The sequence below is a fragment of the Hemitrygon akajei genome, chromosome 25, assembly GCF_048418815.1.
Source record: "Hemitrygon akajei chromosome 25, sHemAka1.3, whole genome shotgun sequence".
NCBI classification, from domain to species: Eukaryota; Metazoa; Chordata; class Chondrichthyes; order Myliobatiformes; family Dasyatidae; genus Hemitrygon; species Hemitrygon akajei.
In genome coordinates this window covers 40,251,838-40,273,465 of record NC_133148.1, presented here as the reverse complement: position 1 = coordinate 40,273,465, position 21,628 = coordinate 40,251,838, and the positions used below count along the sequence as shown (strand labels likewise).

Here is a 21,628-nt window from a genome sequence, read left to right as displayed (position 1 = left end):
CCGAACTGATGAATCTCAGAGACTTTAAGAAAAAGCTTACCGCACGCCTGGAGCTCCCTTTGAACCACTTCCTGTTTCTCCGCGTCCATTGAAAGAAGTTGTCAGTGCGCTTTGAAAGGCTGCACAACAGATTGGGCACAGCGTCCTGTCTCGCTGCCTGCGATTGTCTCGATCGCCTTCAAGGCAAAGCGCAGAGGGAAGAGAGAGTGAAAGTATGACAGGGAAATCTCGGCTGACTCAGTCCGGGCTCCACGGTCGCGTTTGCAGAGTTCCGAAAGTTAAGTGACCTGCGTTCACGGATTCACATTAAGCTGAATTAGATCACGCAACGTGGTTGGATCGACGCATAATTACTTCGATGGAAATGTTCCCAGCCTGATTCAGGACATCAGGATTTGTTTTTAGCAAAAGAAACAGTTTTGTAGTTTTATTCTAACTCGGACTGCCGGGGAGCTGGTCATTTGAACCGGATAGGTTGGCGCACTCCGTGGGTGATCGGACACCGGGAGTTCTGAAATCCGGGAAGACTTCCTCGGATCGGATCCGTAACGTTATCGATCGGGCTGGACCCTCCGCTGATTCCGACCAGCATCCTGCCGCGAAGGTTTTCATTTTCTCTTTAATACCCAGGGGCTGCACGGGAAGGATGGGGAGTGGGGAGCCGAGAGGGCAAGGACGCTCAGGGAATTGACCAAGTTATTTGAAATGTGAGGTTTGTTACTGGAAGTTGAACGCATTTGCGCTTAGGTGTAATCGATTTCAGTTAGTTAGGTATCTCCGTGTCCCAGTCTCTCTCTCTCTCCCTCCCACTCCCTCTCTCCTCTCTTCCCCTCTCTCTTTCTGTCCTCTCTCTCTCTTTCTTTCTCTCTCTCTCCCTCTCTCTCCATCTCTCCATCTCTCTCTCCCTCTCTCTCCCACTCCCTCTCTCCTCCCCTCTCTCTTTTTCTATCTCTCCCTCTCTCTTTCTCTCCCTCTCCACCTCTCCACTCTGTCTGCTCTCTCTCCCTCTCTCCTTCCAACCTGTCTCTCCCTGTCCCTCTCCCTCTCTCCTATGCTAAATGTCAATGCTCTGGAATATATTTTAATATCTGTAGATTTATTTGTGGCGATGTTAGTATTGTGTTGTGTTGTGCACCTTGGTCCAGAGGAACGCTGTTTTCTTTGGCAGTATACGATTAAATGACAATGAACTTCAACTGTCCTCTCCTTCTGTACATTTCTCTCTCTCTCTCTCTCTCTCTCTCTCTCTCTCCCCTCTCTCTCTCTCTCTCTCTCTCTCTCTCTCTCTTTTCATCCAGCTCTGCGTCTCTGCCTGGTCTTGAAATGCATCACAATTAAGCACCAGGGCCCTCTCCTTGTACGAGGAGACCGTGTCTTCATCGATACAGGTACCCCGGACTTGAGTTCTCTCCCACCTCCGCCTCACCCAAAGCTCCATTCCCTGACCAAGGCTTTCACCGCAGCCCCCTCTGCCAATGCTTTTGGACCTCCCCACGCCAGGACAGCTTTGGCATTGGTAGGGAAGTGCAAGGATTGGCCATCAGTTGAACCCAACCTCACGCATTTAGTTCCAGTGAAGTGATAGAGTCACAAGGCCAGGAACAGGCCATTCAGTCCGCTACATCCATGCTGACCAGCAAGTACGTACAGCCCATTCCCAAAGTGATGAATGTACCCTACCTACCACGGCAGCCACTTTATTAGGTAAACTTGTACACCTGCTCCTTAACGCAAATCAGCCAATCATACGGCAGCAATTCAATGCATAGAAGCACACAGACATGGTCAAGAGGTTCAGTTGTTGTTCAGAATGGGGAAGAAATGAGATCTAAGTGACTTTGACACTGGAATGTTTTCTGGTGCCAGATGGGGTGGTCTGAGTATCTCAGAAACTGATGATCTCCTGGGATTTTCGTGCAGAACAGTCTCTAGAGTTTACAGAGAATGGGGTGAAAAACAGAAAAAATCTAGTGAGTGGTAGTTCTGTGGATGAAAACGCCCTGTTAATGCTCGTGGTCGGACGAGAATGGCCAGACTGATTCAAGCTGACAGGAAGGTGACAGCAATTCAGATAACCACATGTTACAACAGTGGTGTGCTGTGGAACGTCTCTGAAGGCACAACATGTGGACAGGCTACAGCAGCCGAAGACCAGGAACATACACTCAGTGGCCACTTTATTAGGTAAAGGATGTGAGTGGCGGGGTGGAGATCTGTCTGTACCAAAGGGGGTGTAAGACACTCCTTCCCTCCATTAACCTGCAGGTCACCCTTGGGGAAGGTATGGCACCTGCTTAGCCCCCGATCAGGGTCACGTGAAGCCACGGGAGCAGGTGGTGGATGGTCGTATGAGCAGCCGGTGCAAATCACAAGTCCTGGTTAAGCGACCACTGACGCCAGGCAGACAATCTCTGAAGAGTATTGATAATGGCTGGGGGGGGTCACCCATCTTGTAAAGACACTGCCCAGAAGAAGGCAATGGCAAACCACTTCTGTAGAAAAATTTGCCAAGAACAATCATGGTCATGGAAAGACCACGCTCTCCCATGTCAATTGGCATGGCACATAGTGATGATGTCGTCATATGGCACGGCATGTAATGATGATGTTATATGGCACGGCATGTAATGATGATGTTATATGGCATGGCACATGATGATGATCACTGAGTATATGAATGAGTTACCATAATATTACTAAATTTGAGAGCCCTCAAAGTCATACATTAATCCCTACAAACAGCAGAGCTGGTTTCCTTTCTCTCTCCACTTTAATACACGTTGTTTTTGTCAGATTTATGTGCGTTTGATGTCATTTATTATAATACTGTGGAGGTGTGGTTACCATATCGAGTGATATTTTCTGTGCATTAGACTCTGTAGTTCATGTTATAGATATATAATTGTCGATAAGTTTCTGGTTTCCTGGTTGCACCTTTTTTATCACTATTTTGTGCGATTTTGATCGGGGCGGACGGGGTCTGCGGGCCGGCAGTCAACAAACGACGGTAAATTCAACTGAACTGAACTAAGCTGAGCATTTCCAGGCTGTTTTGATGACTCTGTGGTGTGATGTTTTATATTCTGTGTTTTTCATTCATTCGTCTTTGCCATTTGCTCAATTCGTTCTTTATTTTTGGGCACTGGGTGTTTGAAGTCTTTCTTTGAGCGGGTTCCGTGGTGCTGCTTCATTTCGTGGCTGTCCGTGGCAAGATGAATATCAGGGTTGTATACTGCATACATACTTTGATAGTAAACGCACTTTGAATCTTTGAACTTATGTACAAAGAAAAGAATTGTTGGCGTTGGAGGGAGTTCAGGGGAGATTCACGAGAAGCATCCAGGGAATGAGAGGGTTAACCTATCGGGAACACGTGATGGCCTGGGCCTTTCCACACTGGAAACAGAAGAATAAAATGGGATTAAAACCTATCAAGTATTGAAATTTCTGGATGGAGCAGATGGAGCACTGTAGTAATTTTATGTTTTGCACTGTACACTAAAAAAAAATTCATGACCTATGTGAGTGATGATAAACCTGATTCTGATCTGGGTCTCTATTGTGGAGTGAGAGTGGGAAGGGGGCAGGGAGAGGGGAATCATGGTTGTGAAAAGGGGAAGGGAGAGGGGAGGGAGCGGGAAGCACCAGACAGACATTCTGTAATGATCAATAAACCAATTGTTTGGAATCAAATGACCTTGCCTGGTGTCTCAGGACAGGGTGTGTCTGCACCCTCCCTGACACTCCTCCTCTGCCACCTGTCCCACACCCTCCCGCATCACTCCACCCTCGTCATTCCCAACATCCTTTCCTCCCACCAGATCTACAAGCTCACTCTCCGCTCCACATTGACAAGTACAGTCCTGTGCAAAAGTCTTAGGCACCCGAGCGATATACATGAGCCTAAGACTTTTGCACAGGACTATACCCCCACCATTTCTCGGGTTCTGGATTCGAACCACTATCTAGGTGTAAAGAATCCTACCCTTAAAAACCTATTACCTCTTCATCTAACCCTCTGCCTTCTAGTTTTAAATACTTTTGCCAAGAGGCAGAGTTTCCTACGACTGACCCTATCGATGTCCATAGTTCTTCATACCTCCATCCCCAAGGGATGTGGGGAAGTGACTCTGGAGCAGGGCATTAGATTGATACTGAGAAATCTTAAGGGTGCACTGTGCTTATTCCTGCCCCCTACTTAATTTCCTTCGGCCTCCCACCTGCACCTCTGGGTGCTCAGAACGCAGAGCCGCAGGGATGCCTGGCTCTGTGCCTGTGGACTCACTGTGGTGAACCTCAGATGTGAATGTTATTTGCTTACTTTTATTGTTTGCATGACTTGCTCTTTTTTTTGCACACACTGGGTGTTTGTTGGTCCTTTTTTCAGTGGGTTTCAGTGGCTGCCTGTAAGGAGATGAATTTCAAGGCTATATATTGTATACATGCTTTGATAATAAACGCTCTTTGATTTTGAATGCCCTATAAATGTGAACTGATATTAAGACAAGAGACCGTAAGATACAGGAGCAGGATTAGACCATTCGGCCCATCGAGACTGCTTCGGCATGCCATCATGGCTGACTTACTTTTCCCTCTCAACCCCATTCCGCGCGGTGGCGTCAGCACCGGACCAGGAGGCGAGTGGTCCCAGGTTCGAATCCGGCCCCTTGCACGCTTTCCATCCGCGCCGGGTTACGCGTCAAGCCAGCAACGTGATCTCATAAAAAAAACTGTAAAAATGCTAAAGAAACGGCAACGTTGCTGCCCACTGCGGCACGAGACACGGAGAGGGTTAACATGACACCAATCCTGCCCTCCTGCCTTTCCCCCGAACACCCCACAGTGTCACTCTCACTGACCAAGAACCCATAACCTCCGCTTTAATCATACCCAGTAACTCGGCCTCTGCAAAACTCCACACAGCTTCTGGGTCTTAAACAGTCCGCCAGGATTTCCATTGCCAGTGTTTGTTGTTGGAGTATCCGGGAGGCCCTGCCTTTCAGGTGCAAGTGTCCAGCAGGTAGGTGAGGCCGTTTGGGTAAATAAACAGTGTGGAAGTTACCAGGGTGACTGACGCCCAGCAGAGTGTGGCGGAGAATTTGACTTTGTGCCCAGCTGATTGGCATCCGCGCCTATTACCGGCACAGGCTGCTGCCTGGAATTCAGCAGATCAGTCACAGGGATCTCACCTTGGGTAATAGGGCCGTTACAGAAGAAAGACCCCAAGGAATGAATGTTAGAAAAACGTTAGAACCCCCCAAAGACCCCCCCACGCACTTGCTCAAGCAAAAACATCAACCCCATTCCCACCCTCCATGCCCCCACAGACCATGATCTAGGGTCCATCAAATACTACTGTCTGTCCAACAGTTCTACATATAACAATTACAGCACGGAAACAGGCCATCTCGGCCCTTCTAGTCCGTGCCGAACGCTTACTCCCACCTAGTCCCACCGACCTGCACTCAGCCCATAACCCTCCATTCCTTTCCTGTCCATATACCTATCCAATTTTACTTTAAATGACAATATTGAACCTGCCTCTACCACTTCTACTGGAAGTTCGTTCCACACAGCTACCACTCTCTGAGCAAAGAAATTTCCCCTTGTGTTACCCCTAAACTTTTGCCCCTTAACTCTCAACTCATGTCCTCTTGTTTGAATCTCCCCTACTCTCAATGGAAAAAGCCTATCCACGTCAACTCTATCTATCCCCCTCATAATTTTAAATACCTCTATCAAGTCCCCACTCAACCTTCTATGCTCCAAAGAATAAAGACCTAACTTGTTCAACCTTTCCCTGTAACTTAGGTGCTGAAACCCAGGTAACATTCTAGTAAATCTCCTCTGTACTCTCTCTATTTTGTTGACATCTTTCCTATAATTCAGTGACCAGAACTGTACACAATATCAGGCATCTCTCTCCCTCTCCCTCTCTCCCCCCTCTCTCTCCCTCTCCCCCCCCCTCCCTCCTCTCTCCCTTTCCTCTCTTTCCCTCCCTCCCTCTCCCTCTCCCTCTCTCTCTCTCCCTCTCCCCCTCTCCCCCTCTCCCCTCTCTCTCTCCCTCTCCCCCTCTCTCCCTCCTCTCTCCCTTTCCTCTCTTTCCCTCCCTCCCTCTCCCTCTCTCCCCCCTCTCTCTCTCTCCCTCTCCCCCTCTCTCCCTCCTCTCTCCCTTTCCTCTCTTTCCCTCCCTCCCTCTCCCTCTCCCTCTCCCCTCTCTCTCTCTCCCTCTCCCCCTCACTCCCTCCTCTCTCTCTCTCCTCTCTCTCTCTTTCTCTCTCCCTCTCCCCCTCTCTCCCTCCCTCCCCCCTCTCTCTCTCTCCCTCTCCCTCCCCCTCTCTCTCTCACATATTAAAGAGCCTGTCTGGGTTGTCGAGGTGTTGGGATGGACAGTAGTTTTTGATGGACTCTAGATCATGGTCTCTGGGGGCTTCACTATTTTGCAGGGGGTAGGGATTTGATGCTTTTTCTGGAGCAGGTTGGGGGGAGGGATAATGCCTTTAGCTGTGGCTTGTATATGGGATTGGGATTGGGGAGGCTTTGAGGTTCTAACATTCTTCCTTCGGGGTGTTTTGAATCCTGGATGTCTGTGGAGTAAGAATTTCAGGTTGTACATTGTATACATTCTCTGATATTAAATTGATATAAGATCTCCCTTTATTCTCTGTACCCCAGGGAATTAAGTCCTAACGTATTCAACCTGCCCCTGTGACTCAAGTCCCCAGCTGGAGTCACTGGTAACTTCCTGCTGGTGTCTAGCTGCCCTTGAGAAGGTGGTGAGGAGCTGCCAGTTTAAACCACTGCAGTCCTTCTTCCGATCAAAGTCAAGCATTACACGTATGCACAGGTGCAATGAAAAACTTGCTTACAGCAGCGTGAGAGGTCCACAACATCAGATCCACAATATCCCCAAGAAAAGAAATTAATCACAGTCATTTTTACTAGAAAGAACACAATCAGAACCAAAACTCCACTGTTGTGCAACGTGCTCACGGATTTACACTAGGGTAGTGATCAGGGAAATGCCGGTTGGTTCAAGAACCAAACAAATGGAGGGAAGTAGCTCTTCTTATTTATTTGTTGGGATACAGCGTGGAATAGGCGCTTCTAGCGACACCACCCGGCGATCCCCCGATTTAACCCCGGCCTATTCACAGGACAGTTTACAGTGACCAATTAAACTACCAACTGGTGTATCTTTGGACTGTGGGAGGAGACCCACGCGGTCACGGGGGAGAACGTACAAACTCCTCACAGGCAACAGCGGGGTTGAACCTGGGTTGCCCGTCCTGTAAAGTGTCGTGCTCAACACTATACCTGTCTGACAGCGGTGGCATAGAAGCTGTTCCTGAGCCTGGTGGTACTTGCTTTCTGTCTTTCAGCCTTATGGAGCTGACTGGATTTCTCTGAGAACAGCATTGGTTCAATGGGCTGAGTGGCCTCTTATTTTTTTTTTGAAAAAGAGGAGTGAAATGTGAATTGCTAACGTTATAGGATTTTGCTGTGCGAGGAACTGGGCGTTGTGAATTGGGTTATTAATCGCCACGTGCACTGAGATGCATTTTCAACCTTTTGTTCGCCTGTCACCCAGACAGATCATTACATAATTACATTGAAACAAGCAGAGTGCAGAATGAAGAGTTAGACTCACAGAGAAAGAGCAGTGCAGGCAGACAATAAGGTGCCAGGGCCACGACGAGGTTGAGGAGTTCATACGAGAGGACTCTGTCCTTGAGTCTGTGCTCACGGTACCTTCTCCCCGTGGGAGGGGGACCAGGATGGAAGGGGACCTCGATGGTGTTGGCTGATTACCCGAAGCAAAGTTCAATGTTCAAAGTAAATTTATTATCAAAGTACATATATGCCACCCAGTGCTTCCCGGACCTTTATTTCCTTGCTGGCATTCACAGTAGAACAAAGAAATAGACTAGAGTCAGTAAGGAACTACACGCCAACAAATACTGACCAGCAACCAAGGTGCTGAAGAAGCCGAACTGTGCAAACACTAACATAATAAAGTAATCAATCAACTAATCAATTGGTTGATTAATTAACTAGTAAGAATGTAGATAAATAGATAGAAAAATGAATAAATAAGCAATACTGAGAATGTGAGTTGTCCAGTCTTTGAAAGTGAGTCCATAGTTTGTTGAATCAGTTCAGAGTTGGGGTGAGTGAAGTTATCCTCGCTGGTTCAGGAGCCTGATGTGTGGAATCAGTTCAGTGTTGGGGTGAGTGAAGTTATCCACACTGGTTCAGGAGCCTGATGTGTGGAATCAGTTCAGTGTTGGGGTGAGTGAAGTTATCCACACTGGTTCAGGAGCCTGATGTGTGGAATCAGTTCAGTGTTGGGGTGAGTGAAGTTATCCACACTGGTTCAGGAGCCTGATGTGTGGAATCAGTTCAGAGTTGGGGTGAGTGAAGTTATCCACACTGGTTCAGGAGCCTGATGTGTTGAATCAGTTCAGTGTTGGGGTGAGTGAAGTTATCCACACTGGTTCAGGAGCCTGATGTGTTGAATCAGTTCAGTGTTGGGGTGAGTGAAGTTATCCACACTGGTTCAGGAGCCTGATGTGTTGAATCAGTTCAGTGTTGGGGTGAGTGAAGTTATCCACACTGGTTCAGAAGCCTGATGTGTTGAATCAGTTCAGTGTTGGGGTGAGTGAAGTTATCCACACTGGTTCAGGAGCCTGATGTGTGGAATCAGTTCAGTGTTGGGGTGAGTGAAGTTATCCACACTGGTTCAGGAGCCTGATGTGTTGAATCAGTTCAGTGTTGGGGTGAGTGAAGTTATCCACAGTGGTTCAGGAGCCTGTTGTGTGGAATCAGTTCAGTGTTGGGGTGAGTGAAGTTATCCACACTGGTTCAGGAGCCTGATGTGTGGAATCAGTTCAGAGTTGGGGTGAGTGAAGTTATCCACACTGGTTCAGGAGCCTGATGTGTTGAATCAGTTCAGTGTTGGGTTGAGTGAAGTTATCCACACTGGTTCAGGAGCCTGATGTGTGGAATCAGTTCAGTGTTGGGGTGAGTGAAGTTATCCACACTGGTTCAGGAGCCTGATGTGTGGAATCAGTTCAGTGTTGGGGTGAGTGAAGTTATCCACACTGGTTCAGGAGCCTGATGTGTTGAATCAGTTCAGTGTTGGGGTGGGTGAAGTTATCCACACTGGTTCAGGAGCCTGATGTGTTGAATCAGTTCAGTGTTGGGGTGAGTGAAGTTATCCACACTGGTTCAGGAGCCTGATGTGTGGAATCAGTTCAGTGTTGGGGTGAGTGAAGTTATCCACACTGGTTCAGGAGCCTGATGTGTGGAATCAGTTCAGTGTTGGGGTGAGTGAAGTTATCCACACTGGTTCAGGAGCCTGATGTGTGGAATCAGTTCAGAGTTGAGGTGAGTGAAGTTATCCACACTGGTTCAGGAGCCTGACGTGTTGACGGGTAATAACTGTTCCTGAATCTGGTGGTGTGGGACCTAAGGCTCCTGTACCACCTCCTTGACAGCAGCCCGAGAAGGGGGCATGGCCTGGATGGCGGGGTCTGTGATGATGGACGCTCTGTGTAGACGTGCTCAACGGTGAGACTGGACTCAGCCAAAGGAGGGGAGGGTGGTTTGTGTGATGTTCTGGGAGACGTTGGCAACTCTGTTGAGTTTCCTGTGGCTTTGGGCAGAGTAGTAACCAAACCCAGCTAACGTGTATCCAGGTAGGGTTCACCCTGTGGTGTGGGTTGATGGTTCCCTGGAGAATGAGGGCCAATGGGGATGTGCTGAAACTCCTTCGCCTCCTGAGGAAGCAGAGGTGCGGGTGCGTGCTTGATTGGCTGTGGCGTCCATTTAGACGGACCAGCGTTGTTCCTGCTGTCCCGACACAGACCTGACATTGCCAAGTCCCATTCTGACCGTAAAGTGCTTTGCGATGACCCGAGGGCAAGCAGAAAGCTCTAGAGAAATGTCGCTGCCCCCTCCTCTGCGTGCCAGTGTCATCCTTGTCCCTACAACCCAGCCCGGAATTGCACCTGACACCTCGAAGGCAAAAAGAGATGTAAAAATAACTCGGTAACATAACCTGCTAACAAAACGCTGGTTCCATTCCCAGGGTGGCAAGGTGATCGGGTCAGAGCAGTCTGTTGTGAGGGCACGTGACTTCGCTGCTGGTTACGCTGAGATGTACTCAAACACTGGGCAGGACGAAACACTGCACCCCGGTTTAACGCAGGGTAAAAGCTGAGGAAGGTGATGCACGTTCTTACACCGTGGCGTTTGGAGCCACAGTGACGGTCCTCCATCCCTGTCTGTATGGAAGGATTCTCCATTGCTGATTCCATAACAGTTTTGTTTGACCAGTGGGGGTTATTAGCCCTGAGCTGAACCCCCCAAACCTGGAGGACTAGTGGACCATTTTTAGTCTTGATAGGGTCACCCATGACTTGTTTGGCCCTATCAAGAGCCAAAAGACAAGGACGAGACTCCAGTCATTTCATTTAACTTTAAAAAAATTCATATCTACTGTATGGATATCGACTTACTGTGGCATGGTGGAGATACGTCTTTACCATAGGAGGTGTAAGGCGCTCCTTCCCTCCGCTAGCCTGCAGGTCACCCTTGGGCAAGGTGTAGCACCTGCTTAGCCCCCGATCAGGGTCATGTGAAACCATGGGGGCAGGTGGTGGATGGTCGTATGAGCAGCCGGTGCAGATCACAAGTCCTGGTTATGTGACCACTGACACCAGGCAGACAATCTCTGAAGAGTATTGATAATGGCTGGGGTCACCCGTCTTGTAAAGACACTGCCCAGAAGAAGGCAATGGCAGACCACTTCTGTAGAAAAGTTTGCCAAGAACAATCGTGGTAATGGAAAGACCATGGTCGCCCATTTCATACAACATGGCGCATAATGATGATGTCATACGACATGACACATAACGAACGACTACTTACTGTAATTTACATTTTTATTATGAATTGAATTGTACTGCTGCCGCATAACAACAAATATCATTATGTATGCAGTGATATTAAACGTGATTCCAATTCTGATTCAGCAATTGTAAATTCAGGAAAGTTACATTAAACTTTAGTAAAGAACTGATTGGTTTCAGCTAAGCCACCCACACAGAACGCTGGTAGATCTCAGCAGGCCAGTCAGCATCTATAGAGAGAAATGGACAGAAAACCAGTCCAGATGGAGGGTCCCAACAGGGAGCAGCAACACGCCATTTCCCTCCCACCCGCCCCCCGTAGATACCAGCTGCAAAAGGAATTCAGCAGGTCAGGCAGCATCGATGGAAAGGAATGAAGAGTCGCCATTTTGGGCAGAGACCCTTCTTCAGGACTCTCCATAGGTGCCACATGCTGAGCTGCCCCAGTGTTTTGTGTGTGCTGCTCACACACAGAGGAGATTCCCCAGGGTGCTGCCTGGATTAGAGAGGGTGCAGAGGAGATTCCCCAGGATGCTGCCTGGATTAGAGAGGGTGCAGAGGAGATTCCCCAGGGTGCTGCCTGGATTAGAGAGGGTGCAGAGGAGATTCACCAGGATGCTGCCTGGATTAGAGAGGGTGCAGAGGAGATTTACCAGGATGCTGCCTGGATTAGAGAGGGTGCAGAGGAGATTTACCAGGATGCTGCCTGGATTAGAGAGGGTGCAGAGGAGATTCACCAGGATGCTGCCTGGATTAGAGAGGGTGCAGAGGAGATTCACCAGGATGCTGCCTGGATTAGAGAGGGTGCAGAGGAGATTTACCAGGATGCTGCCTGGATTAGAGAGGGTGCAGAGGAGATTTACCAGGATGCTGCCTGGATTAGAGAGGGTGCAGAGGAGATTCACCAGGATGCTGCCTGGATTAGAGAGGGTGCAGAGGAGATTTACCAGGATGCTGCCTGGATTAGAGAGGGTGCAGAGGAGATTCACCAGGATGCTGCCTGGATTAGAGAGGGTGCAGAGGAGATTCACCAGGATGCTGCCTGGATTAGAGAGGGTGCAGAGGAGATTTACCAGGATGCTGCCTGGATTAGAGAGGGTGCAGAGGAGATTCACCAGGATGCTGCCTGGATTAGAGAGGGTGCAGAGGAGATTCACCAGGATGCTGCCTGGATTGGAGAGAGTGCAGAGGAGATTCACCAGGATGCTGCCTGGATTAGAGAGGGTGCAGAGGAGATTCACCAGGGTGCTGCCTGGATTAGAGAACATGTTTTAGGAGAATAGGTTGAGTGACCTAGGGCTTTGATCTTTGGAGAGAAGGAGGATGAGAGTTGACTTGATAGAGATTTGCAAGATGATAATTGGCATAGAGAGAGTGGACAGCCCAAGATTTTTTCCCAGAGCAGAAAGTAAAGTGGGGGGTGGGGAATGTCAGAGGTAAGTTTCACACAGGGTGGTGGGGGGGGTGGATGATGGAATGAACGGCCAGGGATGGTGGTAGAGCCAATTACACTCAGTGCCAACTTTGCACAGGGACACTATTGAGGCCACCCCTGGAGCTCCAATGGGGTCCTGCAGAAGGGTCTTGGCCCAAAACATCCCTCCATAGATGTTGCCTGACCGCCTGAGTTCCTCCAGCACTTTGTGTGTGTTGATCCAGGGTTAAATTGATCTTAAAGTAAGTCATGACAGCATTGTGGGCCAAAGAAGCTGCACTGTGCTGCTATGTCCTATGCAAAACCAAATCTTTTGTTCCACAGTATAATCACAGTGTGCTGGTATTCAGACACTCAGGGGGCACTCTCGGTGTACAGAGCGCACGCACTCAGGAACGGCATCGGAGAAAGTGACCAGTCATAAACAAGCCAACAGCGCGACCATTTTCTGTCCATTCGGACAAGGTCATTTAAAAGTCGGTGCTTCTAAAGAGAAGTACTAATTTTAATCCTGCCTCTTGGATTAAGTCTCTTGTTTACGGCTAAAGTGTTGGCATGGACAGAGCTGAAAAGTAAGAATTTCTAGCCTGCTGTGTTTATTCTGAAACGGAGAGTTCAAACTATTGGTGATTAGTGCAGACCGTATGTATAAACTTTAAATCCTTGTTCCCATAAACTTTCTGCTGCCCACAGTTTGCCAATAACAGCAGCTCCCCCGCACAGTTTCAGATGGTCAGTCATTTAATGTTAGTGTCTATCCACCACGAAGTATACAGTCAGTGTCCACTTTATTAGGTACCTCCTGCACCTCCTGTACCTAATAAAATGGACACTGAGTGTATGTTCATGGTCTTCTGCTGCTGTAGCCCATTTACTTCAGGATTCCACGTGTCATGCACACAAAGATGCTCTTCTGCACACCACTGTTGTAACGAGTGGTTATTTGAGTTACTGTCATCTTCCTGTCAGCCTGAACCAGTCTGGCCATTCTCCTCTGACCTCTGTCATTAACAAGGTGTTTTTGCCCACAGAACTGCTGCTTGCTGGGTGCTTTTTGTTTCTCACACCATTCTCTGCAAACCCTAGAGACTGTTATGCATAAAAATCACACGAGATCAGCAGTTTCTGAGATACTCAAATCACCCCATCTGGCACCAACAATCATTCCACAGTCTAAGTCACTTAGGTCACACTTCTTCCCCATTCTGATGTTTGGTCTGAACAACAACTGAACCTCTTGACCATGTCTGCATGCTTTTCTGCTTAACTGGAACTAGGGGACATAGCCTCAAGGTTCAGGGGAGTAGATTTAGGATGGAGATGATGAGGAATTGCTTTTCCCAGAGAGCGGTGAATCTGTGGAATTCTCTGCCCGATGAAGCAGTGGAGGCTACCTCAGTAAATATATTTAAGACACGGTTGGATAGATTTTTGCATAGTAGGGGAATTAAGGGTTATGGGGAAAAGGCAGGGAAGAGGAGATGAGTCCATGGCCAGATCAGCCTTGATCTTATTGAATGGCGGAGCAGACTCGATGGGCCGGATGGCCTACTCCTGCTCCTATTTCTTATGTTCTGCATTGATTCGCTGCCGCATGATTGACTGATTAGATATTTGCACTAATGAGCGGGTGTACCTAATGAAGTGGCCATGGAGTGTACTGCTGTTTACAACAGAGCTTAGCGTTAACGTGAGTGCAGCACCTCACCTTAATCTGAGCACAGAGTATCCCCTGTGTCTCAATGTTGAAACTATCAGATAACCTGCGTTCCTGTTCATGACAGAACTGGGCAGCCCTGCTGCAAGGTCACTCAAGGTTGCTTAGTTCCACCTCCACAGATTTCAGATTTATAATCAGAGAGCATACACGTCACCACGTACAACCCTGAGACTCGTTTTCTGCGGGCATACTCAGCAAATCTATAGAACAGTAACTGAAAGCAGGATCTGTAAACTGTAAATGTCAGGAACTGAAATCCGTAAACAAACTGTGCAAATGCAGAAATAAATAAATAGTGATAAATAACGAGCATGAAATAACAATATAACAGAGTCCTTAAATGAGTGTAGTTATCCCCTTTTCCTCAAGAGCCTGATGGTGGGGGTGGGGGTAGTAACTATTCCTGAACCTGGTGGTGGGGGTCCTGAGGCTCCTGTACCTTCTCCCTGATGGTTGAGGGGTAATAACTATTCCTGAACCTGGTGGTGTGAGTCCTGAGGCTCCTGTACCTTCTACCTGATGGTTGAGGGGTAGTAACTATTCCTGAACCTGGTGGTGTGAGTCCTGAGGCTCCTGTACCTTCTACCTGATGGTTGAGGGGTCGTAACTATTCCTGAACCTGGTGGTGTGAGTCCTGAGGCTCCTGTACCTTCTACCTGATGGTTGAGGGGTAGTAACTATTCCTGAACCTGGTGGTGTGAGTCCTGAGGCTCCTGTACCTTCTACCTGATGGTTGAGGGGTAGTAACTATTCCTGAACCTGGTGGTGTGAGTCCTGAGGCTCCTGTACCTTCTACCTGATGGCTGAGGGGTAGTAACTATTCCTGAACCTGGTGGTGTGAGTCCTGAGGCTCCTGTACCTTCTACCTGATGGCTGAGGGGTCGTAACTATTCCTGAACCTGGTGGTGTGAGTCCTGAGGCTCCTGTACCTCCTTCCTGATGGCAGCAGTGAGGAAAGAGCGTGGCCCGGGTGGTGAGAATCTTTGATGATGGATGCTGCTTTTCTACGGCCATCTTTCATGTAGATGTGCTCAATGGTTGGGAGGGTGTTACCCGAGATGTACTGGGCTGAATCCACGACGTTTTGTAGGATTTTCCGCTCAAAGGCATCGGTGCTCCCATACCAGGCCGTAATGCTAATTTGTTGATATTCATAAGGCTGATATGATTTGTTGGTTATTTCCAGCAGTCTCTTTGGTCTCAGAATTTCTCTCCCTTCCCATTTCTTTTTATTTCTCTCCCTCCCTCACTCATCATATAATCAGTTGCCCCCCCCCCCCGAAAAGGCACTGGGATCATCAGGATAACCCTGCCCTCCACCTTATCACAGACACGCTCCCTACTTCCCCGATTCTGAGGGAGGGTCACCAGCGTTCCTACACAGATTTAATTCTCTTTACAGGTGCTGAGACTCGATAGGCACCCAATGGCAGGGTCTGCTCCGTTTGACAACAGGGAGGGAAATACGCCGTGTGCGTTAAGGGTTGCGCTGGGGGCAGCCCGCGGAGGTGTTGCCACACTTCTGGTGCCGAGAGAGCATGCCCACAACTCTCTCACCGTGCATGTTTGGAACGTGGAGCACTCAGGGTATTGAACCGTCCGTCAGTAATCCTTGTCACTGTGGTGCGATGTGACAGTAACTACACTACTGAGCTGCCACCACCCTTTTTTATTAGTGCCGAGGCTTCGGTTCGCCCGCCTTTGGAGTCACCGTGGTTCCTTCAGGTCGTCGTAGCCTGGGGGAAGTGAGGCGGGAATCGAACCCGGGTTGCTGGCGCTGCGAAGGTGTCAGGCTACCGGCCCGAAGCCGTGCAGGTTCACAGATAAAACGGTCGCTGTGGGGGAACTGAAGGGAGTTCACGGGCGTATGCCAGAAGACCCAGGGAACAGAGTGAGATTGCTCTGAGAGTTAGTATAGGCTCGATGGGCCCAACGTCCTCCGACTACATTGTCAGAGTAGGGAAGAAGGCGTTTGACGTGCCGGCATGGATTTTAAATCCCACTTAAAGAAAGTGAGCACAGCACGTTAGAAACTTTGCAGAAGTATGTAAATTTCTGTCACGTAATGTTGGTGGAAAAACTAGTGCACTTCTTTATATTGGATAGACTAAATAACAATAATTCATTTTTTATTGGCCTTCCAAAGCCATCTATTGACAAACTTTCAACTCATTCAGAACACTGTTGTTCGGACTTTTAACTAAAGCCAGGATGAGGAAATATATCATTCCTGTCCTGGCTACTCTGCACTGGCTTCCTGTGTTTTTTAGAAATTCATTTTAAAAGTTCTCTTACTTGTTTTTAAAGCTCTTAATGGTCTGGGACTGGAATACATCACAGAATCATTTTTGTTTCATAATCCTGCTTGAGCTCTCTTCCACCACTCTCTTAAAATTAAACAATCCCTCAAAAGATAATTGGCAGGTCATCTTTTTGAACTGCGCTCTTAAACTGTGGAATTCAATACCTAAAACTTTAGGGGATGCAGGCTCAGCTGCCACTTTTAAACACCAGCTCAAAACTTGTTTATTTAACCTTGCTTTTAAACTAATATCTCTTTGTCTTTTATTTTCACATTTATTTATATTTTTACTTTTCATTTTATTTTCATGTTTGCACTTTACCCATCGAAAAGCACTTTGATCTACATCGTCTGTATGAGAAGTGCTCGACAAGTATTTGTTATTGTTATTAATATTATCATCAGTCAGGGTGCTGAGTGTCGTAGTTGTGGTGTCATGTTGCTGTTGTGTAAGACGTTAGTGAGGCCACGTTTGAAGTCCTACTGAGCGGTCTCGGCATGAAATGTCAATCGTCCGCTTCCCTCCACAGATGCTGCCTGACCTGCCCAGTTCGTGCAGTGTTTGTGCGTGTGCTGATCCAGGTCTCTGGCATCTGCTGAGTTTCTTGTGTTTGTGTACATGGAGCACTGTGGACCGTCATAGAAAACATATCTTTTAAGTTGGAAAGAGTGCAGAAAAAGACTTACGAGAATGTTGGCAGGACTCGGGGATGGCTTGAGATATTAGGAGAGGTAAAGATGCCTGGTGTGGTGTAATTGGTATCTCAGTAATATTTGAGCAAATTGTAAATATATTGCTTGAGTAAGCACTCTTTCTTGTTGAAGTAATTCATTACAGGTTATTATGTAGAAGTATGTGAACGTCATACACCATTACGTCACTACGTCATCACGCCACTAAAAGTAAAAGCAAAATTAAGCGCATGCATCTCCCAGCTCCATGTCCTCTTTCAATAGTTTTTATGTTTTGGAGTTACAAAACGTAACAGCTAGAACTTTATTCTTTGCAACATACAATACTGTGCAAACCTCTTGGGCACATATCTACAGAATGGGTGCCTAAGACTTTTGCACAGTACTGTAGTAACTTTATGTATTGCACCGTATTGCTGCCACACAAAAAGACAAATTTCATGACCTATGTGAGTGATGATACACCTGATTCTGATCTGGGTCTCCATTGGGAACTGAGTGGGAAGGGGGCAGGGAGAGGTTGGGGGAAAGGGGAAGGGAGAGGGGAGGGAGCGGGACGCACCAGAGAGACATTCTGTAATGATCAATAAACCAATTGTTGGAATCAAATGACCTTGCCTGGTGTCTCAGGGCTGGGTACCTCTGCACCCTGCCCTGGCACTCCTTCTCTGCCATCTGTCCCATACCCCTCCTGCTGTACCACTGCCACCACTCCCAACATTCGTTGCTCCCGCCAGATTCACAAACTTGCTGTCCGCTCCACGTTGACAAATGAGGTACTGCGCAAAAGTCTTAGGCACCTGAGCTATGGATGTGCGTCGGAGACTTTTGCACAGGACTGCAGGAGAGACTGAGGTGTATAACATCACTAGGGGTGCTGGTCATGTGAATGGTCACGGACTTTTCCCCAAAGGGAATCAGCACTGTGAGGGCAGGGGTTTAGGGTGAGAGGAGGCTGAAGACCATCTACTTCACCCAGAGGGTGGTGCAGAGGCAGAAGAAGCCGCCAGAAGAAGTGGCGGAGGCAGGAAAAATAACAGAACTTAAAAGACACTTGGACACTTGAACTGAGGCTGAGGTGTGGGCCTCGTCTGCATCTGGGTTCCACCACATTTACTCCACTATCTGCGGAACTGGGCCTCGTCTGGGTTCCACGACATTTACTCCACTATCTGCGGAACTGGGCCTCGTCTGGGTTCCACGACATTTACTCCACTATCTGCGGAACTGGGCCTCGTCTGCGTCTGGGTTCCACCATATTTACTCCACTATCTGCGGAACTGGGCCTCGTCTGCGTCTGGGTTCCACCACATTTACTCCACTGTCTGCGGAACTGGGCCTCGTCTGCGTCTGGGTTCCACGACATTTACTCCACTATCTGCGGAACTGGGCCTCGTCTGCGTCTGGGTTCCACGACATTTACTCCACTAACTGCGGAACTGGGCCTCATCTGCGTCTGGGTTCCACGACATTTACTCCACTATCTGCGGAACTGGGCCTCGTCTGCGTCTGGGTTCCACCACATTTACTCCACTAACTGCGGAACTGGGCCTCGTCTGCGTCTGGGTTCCACGACATTTACTCCACTATCTGCAGAACTGGGCCTCGTCTGGGTTCCACCACATTTACTCCACTGTCTGCGGAACTGAGGCTGAGGTGTGGGCCTCGTCTGGGTTCCACGACATTTACTCCACTATCTGCAGAACTGGGCCTCGTCTGCGTCTGGGTTCCACCACATTTACTCCACTATCTGCGGAACTGGGCCTCGTCTGGGTTCCACCACATTTACTCCACTGTCTGCGGAACTGGGCCTCGTCTGCGTCTGGGTTCCACGACATTTACTCCACTATCTGCGGAACTGGGCCTCGTCTGCGTCTGGGTTCCACCACATTTACTCCACTATCTGCGGAACTGGGCCTCGTCTGCGTCTGGGTTCCACCACATTTACTCCACTATCTGCGGAACTGGGCCTCGTCTGGGTTCCACCACATTTACTCCACTGTCTGCGGAACTGGGCCTCGTCTGCGTCTGGGTTCCACCACATTTACTCCACTATCTGCGGAACTGGGCCTCGTCTGCGTCTGGGTTCCACGACATTTACTCCACTATCTGCGGAACTGGGCCTCGTCTGCGTCTGGGTTCCACCACATTTACTCCACTATCTGCGGAACTGGGCCTCGTCTGGGTTCCACCACATTTACTCCACTGTCTGCGGAACTGGGCCTCGTCTGCGTCTGGGTTCCACGACATTTACTCCACTATCTGCGGAACTGGGCCTCGTCTGCGTCTGGGTTCCACGACATTTACTCCACTATCTGCGGAACTGGGCCTCGTCTGCGTCTGGGTTCCACCACATTTACTCCACTATCTGCGGAACTGGGCCTCGTCTGCGTCTGGGTTCCACCACATTTACTCCACTATCTGCGGAACTGGGCCTCGTCTGGGTTCCACCACATTTACTCCACTGTCTGCGGAACTGGGCCTCGTCTGCGTCTGGGTTCCACCACATTTACTCCACTATCTGCGGAACTGGGCCTCGTCTGCGTCTGGGTTCCACGACATTTACTCCACTATCTGCGGAACTGGGCCTCGTCTGCGTCTGGGTTCCACCACATTTACTCCACTATCTGCGGAACTGGGCCTCGTCTGGGTTCCACCACATTTACTCCACTGTCTGCGGAACTGGGCCTCGTCTGCGTCTGGGTTCCACGACATTTACTCCACTATCTGCGGAACTGGGCCTCGTCTGCGTCTGGGTTCCACGACATTTACTCCACTATCTGCGGAACTGGGCCTCGTCTGCGTCTGGGTTCCACCACATTTACTCCACTATCTGCGGAACTGGGCCTCGTCTGGGTTCCACCACATTTACTCCACTGTCTGCGGAACTGGGCCTCGTCTGCGTCTGGGTTCCACGACATTTACTCCACTATCTGCAGAACTGGGCCTCGTCTGCGTCTGGGTTCCACCACATTTACTCCACTATCTGCGGAACTGGGCCTCGTCTGCGTCTGGGTTCCACGACATTTACTCCACTATCTGCGGAACTGGGCCTCGTCTGGGTTCCAAGACATTTACTCCACTATCTGCGGAACTGGGCCTCGTCTGCGTCTGGGTTCCACCACATTTACTGCACTATCTGCGGAACTGGGCCTCGTCTGGGTTCCAAGACATTTACTCCACTATCTGCGGAACTGGGCCTCGTCTGCGTCTGGGTTCCACCACATTTACTGCACTATCTGCGGAACTGGGCCTCGTCTGGGTTCCACGACATTTACTCCACTATCTGCGGAACTGGGCCTCGTCTGCGTCTGGGTTCCACCACATTTACTGCAATATCTGCGGAACTGGGCCTCGTCTGGGTTCCAAGACATTTACTCCACTATCTGCGGAACTGGGCCTCGTCTGCGTCTGGGTTCCACGACATTTACTCCACTGTCTGCGGAACTGGGCCTCGTCTGGGTTCCATGACATTTACACCGCTATGTGTGGAACTGAGGCTGAGGCCTGCTCCAGGCTCCGTGTCTGGGGACTCTCATTCTAAATGTTATTTGCTTGCTTTGATTTGTATTTTTTCTCTGTCTCACACACACACACATTCATGGCCCTTTTTTTAATGGGTCCTTTGGGATTTTTTTGTTCTGTAAGGAGTCGAACCTCAGGGATGTGTACTGCACACATACTTCAATGAGAATCAACAATCCCAAAAGCTCCAGACACATTTCCACACATGGAACTGAGCCGACCATGAATATCGAAACTCAACATCTAGAAATAGGCAATAAAATATTTTTGTACTTCCAGCGCTGAATAATGGACTTCCTCTTTTTGGGAGACATGCAATTGTCTCTTCTCCTGCATTACCAGCCCTTTTGTTCTCCTGCCTTGCGTGGTGCTCCACCCACCCACAGCCGTCCTGTGCTACCCTCCTCACCCCACCTCGTAGCGTCATAGAAACAGGCTGTTCTGCCTGTCTAGTTCGACCTGGTCTTCTGCCTATGCCCATCGACCTCTACCCAGATCGTATCCCTCCCATCCATATACCTATCCATATTTCTCTTCAGTGTTAAAACTGAACTTCAAATTTGAAAATTAAATTAAATTTATTATCAAAGTCCATGTACTGTATGCCACCATATGCATTTTCTTGCGGGCATACTCAATACATCCAATGACCATAATGGAATCAATAAAAGTCATCCATTGGGACTTTTTCTCTGGTTGTCCATCGGAATCCGATGACGACGTCCACTCCTTTAACGGTGAGATCTTTGGTGACTGTACAGTAGTGGCATCAGCGGTGGGCTTCGGGGCGAGAGGTCCCGAGCTCGAATCCAGCCGGCTCCCTTGCACGCTCTCCGTCCGTGCTTAAAAAAAAAACTCACCCGGCAGAAGGCAATGGCAAACCACTTGCCTCGTATTGCCAATATGTCAGAGAGGCGTGCAAGGAAATCGCCCGTTAACTGGAAAATTCCAGATGCGACATAACTTTCCATTGATACTACACTTCTATTGACACTCACACTACTCTCTGATGTGAAGAAGTTGCCCCTCACCTCTCC

General features: G+C 48.9%; 1 protein-coding gene across 1 annotated transcript in view; it reads left to right on the top strand.

Moving 5' to 3' along the window:
- The first annotated feature begins 474 nt into the window (after positions 1-474).
- Positions 475-21,628, top strand: part of LOC140716545 (G-protein coupled receptor 4-like) — a 119,678-nt gene continuing 98,524 nt past the window's right edge. The window contains exon 1 of the mRNA XM_073029359.1: positions 475-604. The gene's annotated coding sequence lies outside the window, so the exon portion shown is untranslated. The remainder of the gene's footprint in view (positions 605-21,628) is intronic.